The 18,836-nt window shown below is 37.7% G+C and overlaps 1 protein-coding gene across 8 annotated transcripts in view; it reads left to right on the plus strand.

Moving 5' to 3' along the window:
• The window catches only part of STXBP4 (syntaxin binding protein 4), a 228,627-nt gene that overhangs the window by 102,127 nt on the left and 107,664 nt on the right, over positions 1-18,836 (plus strand). The window lies entirely within an intron of this gene.

Below are 18,836 nucleotides of genomic sequence, written 5' to 3' on the forward strand. Positions count from 1 at the left end.
AGAACAAAAGGAAATTTCAAGCTTGATAGTTTAATTTTGTTAAATGTGTTGGTTTGCCTACAGTAAAATTAATAGCTAATTGATAAAAATAAATCTTTTTTTTAAGATTTTACTTATTAATTTGACATAGAGACACAGCCAGTGAGAGAGGGAACACAAGCAGGGGGAGTGGGAGAGGAAGAAGCAGCCTCCCAGGAGAGGAGCCTGATGTGGGGCTCGATCCCAGAACACTGGGATCACGCCCTGAGCCGAAGGCAGACACTTAACGACTGCGCCACCCAGGCGCCCCAGATAAAAATAAATCTTAATACACTAATTGTAGGGGGGAGAATATTTACTTTATTTAAAGTGCCTGAGAATGGCTTCTAAGAGAAGATGGCTGATTAAGACATGTTTTTACCTCTACTTCCATCCAAAGTCTCTTTGAAATTGAAAAATAAATAGAAAAATAAATCCACGACAGCACTGGAAACCTGAAAGGTTAGAACCCACATTGAGGAATTTTTTAATAATATACAACAGATGGGATAAAATTGAAGGTACAGCCCAGCTGAGCAAAAGACCCCAAAACACAATAAAGATGAAAGACAAAACTGCTGAAACAGGGAGTTAAGTAGAACCATGAAAAAACTTCCAGGATCGCAGGCAGGGAAAACTAGGAACAGACCCTTGGGCAGTCAGCAGGGTAATTAATTAAAGGGCTATGGAATAGCTGAACCAGTTCCCTGCTCATCAGAGCTGCTGGCTCAGGCATTTACTCCTAAGCCAGGCCAAGAGAATACCTCTCTTAAAAGAACTACATGATCTGTCACTGGACACTCCCAGAGTCAGCACTGGGCTCGAAAGAGAAGCAGGGCACTGGCTAAGTAGCTTCCAGCATCCCAGCAGACAGGGAGATCCCTGGAGAGAGTTTGAATGATTGGACATTTCCATCCTTCCCTCCTCCTGTCTCCCAGCACTTTTGCCTTTTCATGGATTCGGACTCCCTTTCTATCTGTTCTTCCATCTATTCCCATGATGTCAGTCTGTCTGCTGGTTGTCTTTGTGGCCTCTCCCATTCCACTATCCCTGTTTGCCACTCTTAATCTTCCCTATGCTGGGGACCAGATAGCAAATATATATAAATATAAATGTGAAGAGGTACAGATAAAATTCTATGTTAACAAAGTATCCAAGTAAGTTTCAAGTAAAGTCCTAGGTAGTAAATGGTTTGGCTTTGTAAAGGATAATATTCAAAGATCTATGGGGGTAACTTTTGGGGGTAACTTTTAACTTTAAAACTATGTTACAGAAAGAGGATTGGAAACCATGCCTCTAATAGTATGTGCTCAATTTCTGCAGTGAGTTTTTTTTCCCTTAATTTTGTATAATCTATTATGTTTTTAAAAAATCAGAAATTATATTTCAAAAACCCTATAAGAACTCTTTATGTAAAGAAATTCTGTAGGTTTCAGGGTAGATAAAAATAATCTATTCTAATGTATCATGTGTATACTCAGAACTAGAAATTCTGTAGGTTTCAGGGTAGATAAAAATAATCAATTCTAATGTATCATGTGTATACTCAGAACTTTATATATTAGACATTTTTAAGTGAGGGTGGCAACAGTGGAGGGAAACACCTGCACACACACACACACATAGCCCAGCGGACATTGCCATCATTAACTTTAATTACCGTGCTAACATTAACCTTTACATTTGTCAAACATGATTATTCGAAGAAAATATTTGAAATTCAGCAGAACTTCTTTGGAAGAAAAGTGAAAAATTCCATCTGCACTTTTTATCTGTCATAAGATTGTACCTAGTCTGCTGTTTAAACTAGCAAATAGTTTCTATGTTGTCTTTTCATTTAGAAATATAATTGCTAATATTGGCATACATTTCCAGTACTTTTATAATTTTTATGACCTGTCTTTTTATGTTTGATAATTCAGATAAACTCAGCTCATTTTTCTTTCTCTTTATGCAGTAGCTTTTTTCTATATGTAATGAAAAGCAGAAAATCACTACCGTGAGGTAGATAATTCAGCTGTAGTCTCTAACCTCATTTCCTTTGGTGTGACTGTCTGCTTATCTCAAGTAACAATTTGGAATTTTCTCTTGGGTAATTGCCTCTACTTTCTTGTTAGCATAAGTATACTCTGAGATGTTATATGATGGGATTTCCTCAGAAATGAGAATCAGGTTTCTTGGGTGTTATAGCTTAAAACCAGTCTCCAGGGAATATCTAGGAGATAATTCTGAACCTTTTTTGGATGGTGGCCTCCCCTGAAATCTCACAAAAGCCCTGTTCCCAGACATGTGCAATTATACACATTTGCATCCGTCTTCGGTGTGTTCATAAACCCCAACTTAGGAATCTAGAGGTAGGATCACAGAGAACACACATGCTTTCTACCACCTTGCAAACCTGGCCATCCAGCTCTCGTCAGGATACCTCTAACAGTGGAGAAGTATGTGAATGCTAGAGGCAGCCCGGAGGAGCAGTCTGAACCCATATAAGCAGTGCTCTGCAGAGCCCCTGAGGATCCCTGGAGGTGCCCCGGGGAGCATCACAGTTAGCCATCCAACTGCATTGGGCAAATTGCTTAATCTCTGGTTCTCTTTCGTCATATAAAAGGTGGAGTTCATAAAATCTGAAGTGGCAGGATATGGGGATCAAGTGAGATACTCGTGAAGTAGCTAACCAAACACCTGGTAGTAGAAGATGTTCTATGAATGGACATTACTGCTGCCGTTGCTGCTAATGCTGGTACCACAGTATTATCATTTAAAGCAGCTCATTTCTCTGTGCCAAGTATTCAGTAATTATTGTCTAAATCTTCTTTCAATTTGGATCCATTTGAAAATAGGGTAGAGGAGAGCTTTTCTTACTGTATAACATTTAATGTTATTTTCGACTTTGAGTTAGAATGTAACCATCACAGGAAACCGTGGTTAAATGTCTGAATCAGCATCTTATCTTGCAGTTGTTTACTGCTAACTATAACAAAACTTTGGTGTGTTCCATTATACTGCCTCCCCTGAAATGTTATGTAGACAAATAGGCATTTTCTATCAGTGTTGGAACCCTTACAGGTGCGTATGCCGATCTCCATCAATATTTACATGGTCAATATTGTAACGTTTTAGTGTAATCTTTATTTGAAATAACTACTTGTTTTGAACTGCAGTCTTTGACTGACATCTAGACTGACAAAACAATTCTGTAACAAGAGCAGGAAGAAGCAGTTCTATTTTTAAAATGCATAATAAAATATTATCTGGCCAGATATTCCCTAGGAGGTCTTTAATAAGAACTTATTGACTTGCTGGTAAATTGGCAGCACAAGCACAGGCATCTACCTTCCTTCAAGATTCCCATGGAAATGATAAACGGAATGTAAAAATAGAGTGAAAATCTTCAAAAGTGCTAGCAGTTACAGGCAAATCCCAAAAAGTTTTCGATAGAGCAAGTAGGACCACATACAATGAACGCACGAACAGCCAACTTGTTAGTCCCCCTGCTGAACAACAGTGACAATTGTGGGAATAATTGGAGGTGACTCTGGCAGGAGGACAGGCCCTAATGCATTCTAGTTTGAAGGGGTAATGAATAAAGCCAAAGACTGGCAAGGGGGTAAATGGACTCTTTTTCTTCTTTTATCTTGGTGAGTCAGTGGCATTTTTGAAATCCTCAGAATTCACAGACTCTGTGTCAAGCAGAAGGCCAGCTGGGGCTTGGTCCTTTAGGCAGCATAGACACACTTTACATCTGACATGCACTGGGGCACATAGGAAAGGGAGCCCGAGACAGTGGCTTCTGTACCAAATGCCACGCTGCTCTTTACAGCCAGCTCTGGTCCTGGCTCACTCACTCCCCTCAGACTGCTGCATCATCCTTATACTCACAACACAAGCGCACACTGGCCAGCTCCCAGCCAGAGCTTCGAGAGGTTAACACCAACAATAACTTGGTTGAATGTCAGTGCAACCAGGGGGTCCACACATCCTCTCAAAGGTCAAAACCCAATTCTGAGTAGAGAGTTCTCTACATTCAAGTTTTCATAAAGAGAAATACATAACACACACATATATATACACACGCGTGTGTTATATTTCTTATGTGTGTTATGTATTTATTATGTGTGTGTATATATATATACACACACACATTTCATTCAAGATCTTTTAAACAAACATATATACGTAAGCGTACCAGTATATGATCATGAAAAAGTCCACAGTATTAAAGCAAGAAAATAGAGCTGTCAAGATTCAGAATAGACTACCATCTACCAAGATGGCAGAGTGATCTCATGCCAAAACCTCCCCATTCTGCTCCTACACTTAGAAATGACATTTAAAATTATGTTTGTGTATTTAAAAGATGAAAACCAAGAAATGCACGTCTCTTTGCACCAGGAACAGAGGGTAAAACTGTAATGATAAGTGAGCCCTTAAGCTTCAGAGATTCACGGGATTGAGATGAGCAGTTGGAGCCAAGGTTTCTACACCCACGAGGACCCAAATGATGCCTGAGCAAAGGAAACAGGGAGCAGGAATCTTCCTGTGGAGAAAACACTTTCTTTTCTTACGTTATATATTAGACATTAAAAAAAAATCCACCCAATTTAGGAGCCATCTGGGCCTGCCACTAATTAAAGTTGAAAGTAAATATCCGCATCCACTACAGGTGGGAATATAATTTGGCACAGCATTCCTGGGAATCCATTTTACAGTATATATCAAGAGTTTTTAAAATATCTGTTTGAAAAGTGGTTTTGAAAGTTAAAATAGTATTTTAGTGGTCATATATTTTAACACAATAATCCCACCTGTTGGTATTTTGCAAAGAAAATAATGAGCAATGTGCATAAAAATGCATATATAATTATTTGCATCACAGAATTTCTTTTAATAGCAGAAATATGGATGTTCAACTGTTCCAACTTGGTTGAGGAATCGTAATTTTCACTCGACCAGTTGAAAACAAAGGTAAAGTTTATCCCATCAAACAATGACCACGTGATTACATATATTGGTCTATGCGAACTTCCTGTATCGATTCAGGTGTTCCTGTCTGAAACTAGCAGTATTTTAACTTTTAAAATTAGAAGTCAGTAATAGCTGCTTTTTGTCTTTATATTTGAAAGCTAATTAGAAGTTATTTAGGCAGATGGGAAAAGGTTTTATGAGAAAAAGGGGAAATGTCGTACTGTACATTTGAAGGACTTTATAATAATTTTTTTTCCTTTTAGAGCCAGAAGTCAGAAGTCAGACTTGATTCAGCATCTTCTCATTGTACTTATTCTAGGTCTCAAACTATCGTCACTGCTTCTCTTATTTCCCCCAGCACGTATTTTTATTAACTAACATGAGTTTATCAAAGGAAAAGCCATATATTTTTTGGTGATAGTCAGCTATTCTGTTTAGAATGGGCATTATAGTATTTCCTTCTTCATGAAGTTATCATTGCTATTTATATATCTTTTCTCTCCTATAATTGGGCCAGATTGTTCCAAGCCTAAGGGGATAGTTTATGTGACTCTGATGCCATTTCACCTGTTTTGGTAGTGAGGTGAACCTGTTCTCTAGTGGTTTGATCATTCAGAGTTAGATAATACCCGTTGTAAATACTGGTGTTGTCACACCATTCAAGGAAAACCATGAACTCACATATTCTATCGTATTGTTGCAATTTGAAAGTAGGTCACTGCTGTGATGTTCCATTAAGAAAATATATCAAATGTAATCTCGGGTGATCTCTGGAAAGAAAGCTGTGAACCGTGCTTTGGGTTATTTAATTTTGCTTTACACGAGCAAATTATTGTTAGCGTCAAGAAAAATAAGTAATTTCTTTCCTGGTACAATTTTATTTCCAGGAAAAAGAAAGGGGGGGGAGAGAAAAAAATACCTCATGTAAGAAAAGGTAACCATTTAGATTTATTACTTCATTCCTTCATGAACTATTTATTGAGTATCTGCAATCGGCCAGACCCTGACTTAGGCAGTGGGGTACTAGCTTACAAAGTCCTTGCTGTCAGGCTGCTTAGGTACATTGTAGGGGTAGAATCAGACAAAGGAGTTAGCAGGTAAGTAAATAATTCCAGACAGCGATGACTGTTACGCATACAATAAAACCAGATGGTGTATGAGTAGGAATGCTAACCCTCTTTGAAGAGGTGACTTTTGAGCCAAGATTCAGCCAGGAGAAAATCTATGGGAAGAGTTTTTCTGGCCAAGTACTAAAGCCTTGAGGTAGGAGCAATCTTGACATATTGGAGTGACGGGAAAAAGCCTGGATTTCTGATATGTAGGAGCGAACGGATGAGTAGGCATGAGATAAGGGTGGAGATGTGGAGAGGGGCAAGACCACACCGGGCTTTGAACGCCACTCTAAGGAGCTTGGATGTTATTTTGAGTGTCCTAGGAGCCCCTGATGGTTTTAAGCAGGAGAAAGAAACCCGATCTGATCTAACATTTTAAAAGATCATTCAGGCATTTGTTTGCAACTGAGCAATAGTAGTAGCAAGAGTGGAGAAAGCAGGAAGCCTCGTTGGTTATTACAGTGATTAACATGGAACAGGATAGTAGCTTGGGCCAGGTTTGAGTAGCAAGGAACAAATATTCATTTTTAAAAAGAGATTTAGTAGTTCATCAGTGTATATCACATTTTGGAACACCTGAAATTCAATATTCATATTTAAACTTGATATTCATGTGCATACTGGGTCAGTGAGTAACCAGAAGTCCAGAGGCACAAAGCAATTATCCGTTGTCATCTTGGATCTTCGACTGTCGCAAGTTTTCCTGTTGCTCCTTCTTCACATTAATTAACTCTTCGGTCTTTGCCTTTTTCATTAAACAAATTCCTAAGAATCGAAGTGCTAAAGTTATGTAATAATATCAAATCTATAATGACTATCTACTATTTTCTTTTGGTACGTAGGAAGCAAACGTAATACAGTTTGCCAGTCATAAAACCCAGGAAGCCACCATATTTCCAGTATTTAGCATACACAAAAAAGATCTAGTGTGAATCAGTCCCAGAGCCACCGCATGACAGGCGTCCTCCTAGAAGACCATTTCCAGAGAAGTATTTCAGATACATACTTTAATCACGTATCCTGCCAGCAGCTGGAAGCTATGAACGCATGTCCAGATGAACAAGACTTAATTCCTCCCTCCAGGCAGGAATATAGTTGTCAAAGGGATTGCAGGCTGTACAATATCTAGGATCTATTCAGGCAAAAGCCTATATACCTTTGTACTAACATGGGAACATAGAATGCTTTCCAACACAAAGGTAGGAAAAAAATACAAGGACTGCTTCAAAGCTTCTAGAAGGCATCAATGTTCGAGTATAGTACACGATCTCTCTTTCCCAAAAAATGGAACTCCAATTCCTTCTCAATTAGAACTGACTGCAGTAATAGAGTGTCTATCGTGGGGCTCATGTTTCAGTCCTATAACCCGACAAGCAAAATGTGAATGATGCCAGAAAGAAATATTTTCCCTCGAGGCCTGAAAATGTCCTCATCCAAACGGAATACATTCTTTCGGGTGAATGAAATAGGTGTTCTCCGAAGTTCGTATGAGGACAGAGTATTAACAGCTCATCTTAAGGGAGGCAGTGGCAGAAGCTGTCATGTGCAGTAATGGCTTTAATAATTATTTAATATGATACACCAGTTCGGTATAGATCCAGCAGTTCCTGCCTTTAACAGTAGAGTATTAATATTTAAAGATATAAAGATAAATATATAAATATATATTTAAAGATAAATATAAATATATTTAAAGATAATAATGCCAGAGATAGTTTGAAAGTACTATATTGCATCCATATGTCCTCACAGCAACCCTGTGAGATGGGCATTATTGTTTTCTAATTTAAAAGATACAAAAAGATCAAGGCTCAGAGAACTTAAATGGTTTACCTCAGTTACACGCTTGGAAAGGGCAGTGCCAGACCCCTGACTTGGGTCTTCTAATATGAAGTCCTGTGAGTCTCACAGGAGTCCAGTTAAGTCATCACGTCGCAACTGAATTGGCTTTTTTGTTGTTGTTGTTTTTGAGCGTATAAAATGGCGAGGTGTGGTATCCTCAGTGGTATCTTAGATTTGATAAGTTATGATGACCTCTTGGAGTCCTGGCTTCCAGTCTGGAAAGTGGGGATACAGTCTTCCTAAGGTTGTTTCAAGGATTGAGTGAACTAGTATAAAAGTGCTTTGTAAATAAGGCACTGTAAATATAAGATTGTTTTATTAGAGTTCATTTTTTATTTTAATTAGAATCACTGACCAAAATTTACCTCAGCTTGACTAATTTTCATGATTTACAAATATTCAGAATAAAGCAACAAGGCTTAAAGAGCTTTAATAACTTCCAAACAGGTGTAGATTCCAACCTAACTCCTTGATGGCAATGTTTTTCTCAGGAGGTCAGATTGGGAAAATATCTGTTTTTTGGTTTTGGTTTTTTTTATTAGAAACCTTTATACTGTTTGTTTTTTTCTCTTCTTTTAGAGTGAGCATTTGTTAATTCTGAAATTTAAAGCATCCTTAAAAGTAAAAGAATTTTTAAGTATCATAGGAAACTCACAGTAAGAAATAAAAGCTCGCTTTGAAACCATTTACAGAATAATGCACACAGAAGGAATAATAAATGTGCCTTGATAAAGATCTTGAAACTGAAGATACAGAGAGATACAAACATTCAAGAACTGAATCTTTAAGAAAGAGTATTTTTCAAAAACGTGTGACTTTATGAACTTATTCTACCGACATTGCCAATTAGACTAAAAAATGATTAGGTCTTGGGACCATACATACTATTTGTGTTTCTCATTTCTTTTATAATAACCACCAAATGCTAATAAAGTTAAAGTTCAAGTAGGATAGAGAGAGAGCATTGAGAGTGAGAAAACCTGCATCTAGGACAAGATTTTTTAAACCTTAGGTAAATTCCTCAACCTCACTTTTCCTCTTATGAAATGGAAAAAAAGAGCATTACAGCTCATTATATCACAGGATAAAATGAAGTATCATTTGTGAAATTGCCTTTAGTTTTTACATAAAAAATAGTTGTTTGTACCCTAAATGCTATCTTTATCAAAAAGATTTCATTTTTACTTGTAGAAAGGCAGAATGGTATTAAAAAGACCATATGCTACAGTTCAAATTCCAGCCCTACCACCTAATAGATTTATGCTTTTGGCGGTTCTGTTATCTCCCTGGGTCTCATTTTCTTCGTCTATGAAATTGGAGATATCACCAACTCATAGGGTTGTTTAGAGGATTAAAACTAATGTATCTGAAGAGGCTAGCTGATTAAAGATAATGTTTATAAAGTGGCTCCCATCTGGTAGGTGCTTAATATATATCATCATTATCTTCATCATTATAACCTTCATCATTCATTGTCAGTGTGTAAGAAGAGTATTTTCTTTTGTCTCTGCAACCTAGTCTGATATAAGCTATTCTCTCTCTACCCTGCCTTTTTTTTCTTTTTTCCTTTTTTTAAATTTTTTTTTTTTTTTTTTGAGAGCTGGAAACCTTAGAAGGTGGTGAAGGATTTCTACTCATGTTGATTTATATAATCTACCATTATTAAATTACTCCACTGAGAACATGTAAGAAACCAAGTTCTAAAATGCCTAAAAACAATTGCCAAGTACCATTTAATTCTTTAAAGGAGCAGTAAAGAAGCCCAGCTTCAGCTCAAATTTATTTCATGGCTATGAAGTTTGAAACAATAAAGTTTATGTCTAGCTAGCAACCTCAAGGGCCCTCCAAATGTCATAGTCTTTTTATAGAGAGGGGAGCCTTGCTGAACTTGTACAGAAGGTAGCAGTACTAAAACTGCCTGGGAATGGGTACAGCTAACCCCCAGTTCACTGCAAACCCTTAAGCTAGACTTGCACAGGTCTTTCACCCATTCAAGGAAGGAGTAAGCCTTATAGATCCCTGGTAGGAGAATGCTCCAGATAATAAGTGCAAAGGCCCTGAGGCAGGAGAGTGCCTAGTATGCTTGAGAAAACAGGTCAGTATGGATAGAGAGGTCCAGTTCATGGTATCATTCAATCCTCAGCCTATTTACATTTATAACAATCTATTTCTTTTTTAGAATTTTATTTAAGTAATCTCTACACCCAATGTGGGGCTGGAACTCACAGCCCTGAGTTCAAGAGCCACATGTTCTTCCTACTGAGCCAGCCAGGTGCCCCAACAATCTGTTTAATGTTGGCCTTCTCTCTACCTCCAGATCTCTATTTTACTCCCATATTTTATTCTCTTCATAGGACTTCACACTATTTTTTGGTTGTTTACTTGTTTACTGTCTGTCTCCTCTATTAAAATATGAGCTCCTTGAGAACAGGGATCTTGAATATCTTGTTCATTACAATTTAGGTAACATTTAGAACAGTACCTGGCACATAGTAGGTGTTCATGAGATATTTCTATTTTATAATTGTGATTAATATTTGTTTAAGATATTTAATATATATGAATGTTTAATATATATGTTTTGATGTCATTTACTTAGGAGTGAGTTTAAAATAATGAAGCACCATTTTTACTCACCAGACGGCCACATATCTGTAGTGTTAATGAATACATAAGGGAACCCCAACACACTCATACACTGTTGACATATTTTACTCACTTCAGCTCTTATAGAGAACAGTCTGACTGTGTCTCTGAGAGTCTAAAATGTACATTTTCTGTGACCCTTCAGTTTCATTTCTAGGAATTTATTAAATAGAAATAAATGCCCATCCATATGAGTGAATCTAATATATAGCAATATCCACTTAAATGTAGAAGTAGACATCAGCCAATTCTTCCCACAAATATTTGTTGAGTACCTACATATGAGACACTAAGATCAGACTCTGCCAATGTTGAGGATGCCACTGTAGTAGAAAGTAAGCAGCTAAAGGTCGGACATGAGGTAGGAGAGACTTGTGGAAAAACAGAATTAACTCTTTTCTCTTGTACGTAAGGACCCTAGGTGGATGCCACACCCCATCAGCTGGGGATTTGTGACCAAAATATTTCCATGAATGACCACACCTTTTTTCAGATCTGGTGGAAGGGGAGTAAGACGACAGGCAGTTTCCTGTCAGAAATCCATGAATGTGAGTGAGGGTGATGCTCCAGAAAGAGCATTAGAGCTGAAAAAAAAAAAAAAAAAAAAAAAAAGAAGAAGAAGGAAACCAAAGTACATCTGTAAAAGTGGACTTTGAAAGGCCAGGCAGAAAAGGAGTATGAATGATGCTTTCATTAAGGTGGACCATTAACTGGTGTGTGCCAAGATGTTGTAATAGGGAAGCACTTCAACTACTGTAACACCTGATGGGATTGTAGTTCTACCGAAAGAATCTAAAGAGGATGCAGTTGTTTAATTATGTGCATATCTGGACATATACCACAGATTCCAGATTCCAGTTTTGTTTCTTTTTAAACTTGGGTTAAATGGATTTGTTCTCATGTTTAGAGACCATGGGTGGGATTGTGACTTGTGGAGTAATAAATCCTAAAAGAGGAACTCCAGTCAGAACCTTACTTACAGTCTCAGCAAGAAGGAAAGGGCAGAAGTGTACATATAAATTGAAGAGAACTTCCCAGAGTTCTCTGCTAAGCTTAGATGTTCAAACAAATGTATAAAAGCTGGACAAAGAAACAACCTAGAACTAACAAGAACTCTTAAGAATAGTGGCAGGAATGTTAAAGCCAGGATTAACCTCAGCTTTTAAAAAGTTTTAAGGATGGGAAGAGCTCTATATGAAGCAATAATAAAGAGAAAGAAGATTCAGTATGTTAAATTAACATAGAGGGGAAAAGTCTAAGTAATGTGGTAGACCCTCTTTGAGTCAGGGTCCCTATGATCCCTCCTTCCCAGTGTTCATACTTTGGTGTGATCCTGTCCCATGGAGGATGTGCAGGACCTGTGATTTACTTCTAACCAATAGAATACAGCAAAGACAGGATGTACACAGTAACATTGCACAAGATTTTTTAGTGCCCATTTTGCTGGAGTCTCCCACTCCTTTTTGGCTTCAAAGAAGTGAGCTGCCATGTTGGGAGACTCACATGGCAAGAAGCTGAAGGCAGCTTCATGTGAATAGCCAGGAAAATGGAAGCCTTTAGTTCTATAACCACAAGGAATTGAATTCTGTTGACAATAGCCAAACCTTCCCCAGTCAAGCCTCAGATGAGACTGCAGCCTTGTGAGAACTTAAGTAGAAGACTTGGCTGTGCTTTGCCCAGACTCCTGACCCAGAGAAACTGTGAGGTAATAAAATACATGTGTGTTATTCTAAGCTGCCAAATGTGTGATCGTTTGGCACAGCAATAGAAAATCAATATCATAAAATACTGCCATTTGCTTCTATCTTCTCAGTTGAGAAGACAACCTTGAGAGTGGCATGGCTAGAATTTTCCTTGGAATAAGACATTCCACGCTATAGAATAAGAGATACAAATTACATTTAGAGCTTTGAATCAATCTTCACATTCCCCATGAGATGACTCTCTTCTGTCTCCTTCACCTCTTTGACCCTTTTCTGTCCAATCAAAGGAAATTTGGAGGAGAAAATAGAAAGGATACTTTTTTGCCATCTTAATTAAGGCACTAGCCTCTAAAAACAGCTGCTGTTATGTTAGAAATGCTGTCATGAGTCTTCCTCAGAGAAGCAGCTCTCCCTCCTCACCATGTGATGTTGTCTCTGTTGGCTTAGCATTCCTACTACCTATTACAATACTTGACACATGGTTGATTCTCCATGACTGTCTGATGAATGAATTCCTTGTTAAGTTACCTTACCCATAAACCCAGTAAGAAAGAAAGTCATCATTCCCTACTGTGGTGCTCTTCCCTTTTTAGACTTTTGGGAATGAAAAGGCAAGCATGACATTTATTTATGTACACAGAAACAAACGAATAAACCCAGAGAATACAGAGATGAGTGAATTGCTTTTTGTATAAACCCAGAGAATACAGAGATGAGTGAATTGCTTTTTGTAAATAAAAGGAACCTTAAAAACCTAATATGAATACTGATTATTTCATAATTGTCTTTTTTTTCTTCTCAATCTACCAAGTTGTGTTCAGTTTTATAGGAGACGTATTCAGTGTTGGTAGATGCCAAAAGCTTAATTGTCTGACTCCAAATGATACTGACATAATAGACTCATTTGCTATGCCTCCATTCTCTATCTTCACATCACATAAAAGTACAAACCTTTTATAACCTGACAATAATTGAAATGCCTCTATCTTTTATTCATTTTATTTTCAGCTTCCTTCTTTGTAGACCCCTCGTGGAAACATAATTTTAGCATTTTTCATTCCTGTTTGGTACACTGAATGCCTGGTCCATTGTACCTCATTACAAGCAATCTGTGAATTTTTTATAAATACTTTTGCTAATTCATTCCTAATTGTGCTGTTGGACATTACTGATGACAAAATGCCCAAAAGATTTGGTTTCATTTACATAACATATAAATAGAAAATGAGCAAAACTATATGCTCCATTGCTTACTGTCCATTTCAGAAACATGGTAATTTTTTAATCTAAACTAAGGAAATGAAAGTATTTCAACTCATAACGTTATTACTTATGAGTGAGGTAATTACATATCTGTTGAATTAAAACTTTCATTTATAAAAAGTGGCTCAGGGTACCCAGCTGGCTCAGTCAGTAGAGTATGTGCATCTTGACATCGGGGTTGTAAGTTCGAAACCCATGTTGGGTGTAGAGATTACTTTTAAAAAATCCAAAAAGTGGCTCAGTGGCCATGTGTATTGCCTAAGAATGTGTTTGGATTTTTTGGTTTTTTGTTTTTGACAAGTGCTATATTACTTCTCCCTTATAGCCTATTCTCTAGTGGTCTTTAATGCATAAATCAGACCCAGTCACCCCCAAGTCAAAACTCCCCAGACATTTCCCATTACACTTAGAATAAGATCCAAACTCCTTACCATGGACCACAGGATTGGAGATGTTGCTCCGGGGATGATTCTTATAGTTCTGATAGTCGAAGCCCTAATAGTGTAGAGAAACGGTCTAACGGGGGAAGAAGGAAAAGTCTTTTAGGGACAGCTCAGAGGAGGGAGAAGAGCCAGATGGGAAACAGTCAGGATGATAGAAGTAGAAACAAAGAGTAGACTACTGGGAGGTTTGAAAAAAAAAAAAAAAAAGCCCAGGGAAAGAGAATTTCAAGGAGGGAGTGGTAAGCAGTGCTCAATGCTGATGATAATATGTGGGCAATGGACCAGCTGTGATTGTAAGCATTTGTGACCTTTACATGAGAAGCTCCAGTAGATTGGTGAGGGCAGAAATACATCTTACACCAACACTGTCTTGAATGTCAGTTTAATCTTTCTTCTGTGATTCATGAGGCATTTCAATATCTCTTAGGACCTCCTGGTCATATGATAAATATCAGTTATGTAACTCTAGTTTAAAAGGTGTAGGGGTAGGGAGAAAAAGGTACGGGAAATTGAACTGAACCTATACCGATCCTACAGCATGTGTTGGAAGTTACTTAATCTGAACGCATCCCTGCCTGGGCCCAGGTTTCTGTGATTTTTCTAAGGAGGGATGCCATGTGCTCTGATAGCTGTCAGCAACATGTCATTTCAATGTGTGCCTCGTTTTTCTAAATTGAGAAGTGCTAAGATAAGAGGGAGAATGTTAGGCCAACAATATTTTTATTTTATTGTCTGCTGACATAAAAAAATGTGTTAAACTTTATTTTCGTTATTTTGCAAAGATCTGAAAAGAATGAATAAGCAGGAAAAATTGCTCATAATCCACTACCAAGAGGCCATCATTATTTACATTTTGGCCTTCTTACTTTTTGGTCCTTTTTTTTCTTCCCCAGCTTTTTAAAACTTCTAACACTTTCATGTTATTTTTATACAATGGGAGAAGGAGTACGGTGGTTAACAGCATGGACGTGAGAACCAGGTCTCCTGGGTTCAAATCCCACATCCGCCTCTTACGAGCAATATGACCTTGATGAGTCTCATAACCTCCCTGTGCTTCAGTCTCCTCACCTGCAAAATGTAGGAACCACTAATTTTTTATAACTCATTTGTTCTGATGTCTTGGGTACAAAAGACAGTTGATCCCATACCCTTTTCACCTTTCCAATCTTATTTGTTCCGTTTTCCCCTCCACCGGCAGTCATTTAGAAAAACTTCTCATCCCTTCTGTCATTTTGCTTATCTTTCCCCTGATGCTCTGTACTTTTGTCATATTGTCTTGATACGCAAATATTATTTACAAATAAAATATGGGTTAGGAGCCACCTCAACTCCTGGAGACTGAGCTAAAAAGAGAAATGGAGGAACCCCGTTGAGGATTAAACTTGTCTAATGGCCTTAAAGTTGTATTGCCCTGTACCCTCACATTCGAGTCAAATATGGCCTGGATCTGTTCTGAAATAAAAAAGAGTAATAAACTCATTAAAGCATTTGATTGTCTGTATCAGAGTTATTATCCTACAAATCCATTAACCATACAATGATAATCAAAAGACTGGATGGGCCGTTAACAGTAATATGTCCCTTAGGGCAGCGCATCACAACTGTGGGTGCTGTGTGCAGACTTTGTGACAGAAATGTCTCTAAGACTAGGCTAACTGTGAACTGTTTAAGTAATAGAGAACCCAAGGGAAAACAGTTTCTTCTTCTTCTTCTTCTTCTTCTTCTTCTTCTTCTTCTTCTTCTTCTTCTTCTTCTTCTCCTCCTCCTCCTCCTCCTCCTCCTCCTCCTCCTCCTCCTTCCTCCTCCTCCTCCTCCTCCTCCTTCCTCCTCCTCCTCCTCCTCCTCCTCCTCCTCTTCTTTTTTGCTTCAAGAAGGGTTAATTGGTCAAATTACCCTTTATCCTGTTTGCTTCAGAAAAATAATTGGTCAAATGCCATCAAGGCAGAACATGGCCATAAAACATGTAACACCTCTCTCATGGCTTCATGATTGAAAACAAAACTAGGTCCTGAGTTCTCTCCATCAAACTCAGTGGGTCCCTTGGGTATGACAATCATGGACCTGTTTTCCAGAGCCAACCTTGATTTTGAGTGTTTTGGCACCCTTTTAATTACTGTCCTGATTTGGGGCTCTGAAAAACAAAACGAAAAAAAGACTTGAAGTATCTGTAATATCCTTTCTTTGTGAGTAAGGTTTTTGTCAACTTTAGCCTTTCTTGAAAACATCTTTGCACTGTCCTAGTCCCATAATGTGGGTTGTAATCCAAAGGTGGGTCTGTCCTTATTGATAAACTGCTAACAAAGTTCTGTCAAGTGCATTGCTGAGCTTTGGGTTAGAGAGCTTTTATGAGCAGCAACATGCTATTTTATTGCTTGAGAAGATGGTGAATTGACATTAACTTAAGGAAACAGACTGCTGCAGGTTTTTCTAAGTATCTCGCAGTAAATCAACCTTCAAAGACTTCCTTAAGAAACACGTTGGCTCTTTTTAAAAATATAAATACATTGAACAAAGTTCTTAAATCATGGTGCTCTTTTTTCTAATCTGAGGACAAGAAAAAGATATCAGTATGTAATATGACTTCCTAGAGAGTTGAGCAGCAGAAAGCGTGGATTCACTGAATCCCACCAAGCTGTGGACTGTGTGGTTCTTTGTGTGCTCTCATTTGTTAGTGGTGGGCTAGGAGGAAGGTCACATTCGTGTGGTCACTTGCGTCCTCTCAGTTCAGACCTTGAGGTTTTCTTCTAAAAATTGACCAATTTTGTACTTCTTCCCAAACAGAAGAGCAAACTTTGTTCACTTTCTGAATTTTTTTTTTACTACGCCCTCTTTTTTTGTTGTTGTTGCCCTTTGAAGTGGAAACCATTGTTTGTTTTCTCTTTAATGAAATGCAATGACACAATTATTTTTCAATAAGCTGTTTACTGGAGTCTTGGAGGCTCTGGCTCCATCACAGTCTATAATAGTAATTCCTCAGCAGGGTTCTGCCAGTAACCAACCTGAAGTTCAGAACTGTAAAGCAATTACAAAGGGAAGCCAATCCAAACAGTGACATTTTGTTAGGAGACAGAGATGTCATCTCCCAGCACCCAGGATTATTCCTTAAATTCACAGTTCAGGAGTCAGATCTGACTAAAGTTGACTGATCAGAAATGATTCATGCACTAGGTTTAACCGCGGTGGGAAATAACAGAGGAAGACCTCAGTTCTTTTTCTGAATTGTTAGTGTGGGCATGGTATAGCTTAGTATTAATAGTCCAATAGAGGAGTAAAGACAAGTTCCAGGAAATAATGTCTTATTTGATTGTTTATATTTAGACTAAAACATCTGAGCTGTGTTCTCATGTCTCAAGGACTAAAAAGTTTAATGAGAAATACACATTTGTAAACGTGTTTTTTTAAATGCTCAAAGGAGACAGTGCCGTTTCCCAGAGACCTCATCAATGCATTCAAAACATTGCTGTGGAGTATATTTGCATTTGAGAAGATAGCTTAGATACTTTACTGTCAAAATATTTTGTGGTGCTTGTGTTATTTCCAAAGACTATTAGCTCCTAAATTACAGCACACAGATAGGTGTTTACCATGACACCGCATTCAGAAAGCCACAGAAGCAAGCAAATCTCTTGGAATGTACAGGGCAGCGAGTGTCTCTCTTTTCTGTTGAGTTCTTGGCTTGCCCAGTGACATGCCAAGTTTCCCCACCTTAACTCTACTGCCTAATGATGCTACAGAAACTTAATTGGTATTTAAAACAGTTTTGAGATTTCCAGATAAAGGTTTCACAGAAGCACAAATTTAATTATCTGGCTTTCTGTCTGGTGGTTGCTCCTCGTACACATTGACTATAACCTCCTTGAATATGAAGGTAACATGTTAAGGCTGTGTAGAGGTCAAAAGGGATAATTATGACTATAACTAATTATCATGTAACTTAACCAAATGTAATTACAAAGCAGTTAATTGTTAACTTTTGTTTAAACATGATTTTCTTATTTGAGCGGAAGGCAAAAAAAAAAAAAAAATTGGGCCTTTGTGTTCTTTTATAGCAGTGCTCAGTTAGGTGACCTAGATTTCCAAATCTCTATAGTATTTCCTGTACAAAACCAGTGTATTCCCTTTCTGCACACCTACCACTAGTAATAAGATATGAGTCAGCTACATAGAGGCATTCTCTGTAAAGTTTTTAATCAAAACCTTTTGTTAATGAAAAACAAGTACATAGTGCTATTATAATGCAGATGAGCTAATAAACAAAGTATAATTAAGAATCTCTCCAGAGGGAAATTTCTCAGGAGGTAAATATTTAAAGATTCACTCTTCAGTTTTGTTTTGGTTTTTTTTTAATAATGTGCTTTTTTGTCTACTTAAAGAAATTTCTTATTTTTATGTCTATTGTCATCTTGGAATTCTTGGTAGGCAGAAACTTTGACTCTTTAATTTGATACTGAAGTAAACAAGTATTTTTTGAGCTATTCTCTTCCAAGAACTTTTTCTGTTATTACAATCTACTGTTATAATCTCACTTTTTTTTTTAACGAGTATGTACACACTCTGGAAAGCGAAACACTCTCCAGCCCTGTCATGTCAAGTGATATGGCAGATTTCAGCCATACTATGACCTTTCCTTTTGTCTTGGCCCTTTCTATAAAAAAGACTGAGTTGTGAAATTTTCCCTTTGTGATCCATTCAGATTTTGATGATAACCAAAGTTCTTAGACAACCGTTTAGCTATAACATGACTGTCAGGAAACTAGACAAACTCCAGGTTCCTTCGCGGAACATGCATTACATGGTGAAGTCTTCCCAACACTCTGGCCTTAACTAAATAGCATGGCACTCAG

This window comes from Ursus arctos, unplaced genomic scaffold (assembly GCF_023065955.2).
Source record: "Ursus arctos isolate Adak ecotype North America unplaced genomic scaffold, UrsArc2.0 scaffold_24, whole genome shotgun sequence".
NCBI classification, from domain to species: domain Eukaryota; kingdom Metazoa; phylum Chordata; class Mammalia; order Carnivora; family Ursidae; genus Ursus; species Ursus arctos.